At 44.4% G+C, this 1,925-nt stretch overlaps 1 long non-coding RNA gene across 1 annotated transcript; it reads left to right on the plus strand.

Annotated features, from left to right (window-relative positions):
- Window positions 1–607: 607 nt before the first annotated feature.
- Window positions 608–1,183, plus strand: LOC135292990 (uncharacterized). The gene is made up of 2 exons (XR_010355133.1): window positions 608–806; window positions 902–1,183. It is a non-coding gene; the product is annotated as an uncharacterized LOC135292990 (long non-coding RNA).
- The last annotated feature ends 742 nt before the right edge of the window (window positions 1,184–1,925 follow it).

Here is a 1,925-nt window from a genome sequence, read left to right on the forward strand (position 1 = left end):
TTTGGCCATGTGTGCCTGGTTGAGATGGATGGTTTTATCCCATAAGAAAGAAAAGCACATGGTCCCAGTGTTTCAAAGGCTGATGAGAAGTGGCCCCCAGGTGGCCAAGGCAGCCAGAGCTGTCTCTCCTGGTGGATTTCATCTGGGAACAATTTTTGCATATAAGGAGATTTGGAGGAGGAATCCCAGCTTTAACAATGGGCCCCTGGAGGAGAAGGACATTTCTCTCCCATAGGAAGGAAAGCCCAGAGCCCCAGTGCTTCAGGGGCAGATGAGAAGCAGCCCTCAACATGCCAAGGTCAGCTGGACCTGTCAGGTGGTCCCCAGGAGGCCCAGCCAGCCAGACCTGTTCCCTGTTCCCTTGGTTTTGTGGGACCCCACAGTGTCACAATGGTTTCCTTGGTTCCACGAGGCCCCAGAGTGTCACAATGTTCCCCCTGCTTCTGCAGTGTCACAATGGCCCCGTGCTTCCATGAGACCTTGCAATGTCGCAATGGCTCTGTGGTTCCACAAAGCCCTGATGTGTCACCAGGGCCCCTCGGCTCCATGCACCCTCGCTGTGTCACAATGGCTCCTCTGTGACACTACAGGCTCCACAAGGTCACCATGGACCCTTGGTTCCTTGGGGCCCCTGAGTTTCACAATGGAGACCTTCCTGGATTGCCAAACAGATTGCGTTCTCTTTGCAATCTGTATGGCAGTTGTCTTCTGTTAAGTGAGCAGTTTTCCTTATCTCTTCCACACCCACTCCTCCCTCCAGGCAGACATCTGCTGATAACAGGCTACTGAATGGCACTGCATGACTGGTAAGAACTACAACATCCCATTGTGAGATGATCCGCCCAGAGGGGAGAGCCAAGCATTCCTACCAGATATAATATTAAAAATTCTGGAACACCAGCATGGCTTTCTCCACTGGATTTCCCAGAGGAACAGCAGCTGCCTCTTCCACTGGATCTTCAGAGGAAGACTACACCTTTCTAAAGGACCCCTGCTCCAGCAGAACCACACCTGACACTCCAGGAGGACTGCAGCCACCATTCCAATTGGACTGCTACCAACACCCTGACCAACAGGGTGTCAGGTTGTGTTCTGACTCTGTCAGTGTTGTCTTGGTTTACTGCATTGTTTATTTCATTTTTTTATTTGTTTCCCTAATAAAGAACTGTTGTTCCTGCTCCCATATCTTTGCCTGAGAGCCCCTTAATTCCAAATTTATAACAATTCAGAGGAATGGGGTTTACATTTTAGATTTCAGGACAGGCTCCTACCTTCCTTGGCAGACCGGTCTTTCCAAACCAAGACAGGGAGTGACATCAATCTTTGCTTAATAACTGGTTTTGCTTTAACACAGTTACTTTGAAATCACTTCCTAGTATATGATATATGATATGATATGATATGATATGATATGATATGATATGATATAATATAATATAATATAATATAATATAATATAATATAATATAATATAATATAATATAATATAATGTAATATAATATGAGTTACAGCTGTTATACCTAGGAGCAAATTTTTCTGATTAAGATAATATTGTTTAATCATTACCATAAGAGATAGTATATATTTATAGAAATAGCTCTGGTCTGCCGTCTTTAATCCCATGGGACAAAGTCTATAAAGCTTTCCTTCCACCTTTATAATTCTTTACATACAAAATCTTGAAAGTCTGGGACGGGGATTGGAAACAGCTACTCCAAAGCTCCTCTCACAAGAAGGATTTTAGAAAGCTTGGAGGTCCTTGCAGGTGTTTGGGGAACTGTGGGGGCTATTGGGGGTCCAATTTACTTCCCGATTAACAGAAGATAACTGCCCTGCCTCTGACAGGCAAATAGATGGCAAATAGAATACACACATTGTCTTTCAATCCAGAACAACAGGATTTCAAATTAATAGAATGTAACAT

This window comes from Passer domesticus, unplaced genomic scaffold (genome assembly GCF_036417665.1).
Source record: "Passer domesticus isolate bPasDom1 unplaced genomic scaffold, bPasDom1.hap1 HAP1_SCAFFOLD_60, whole genome shotgun sequence".
NCBI lineage: Eukaryota > Metazoa > Chordata > Aves > Passeriformes > Passeridae > Passer > Passer domesticus.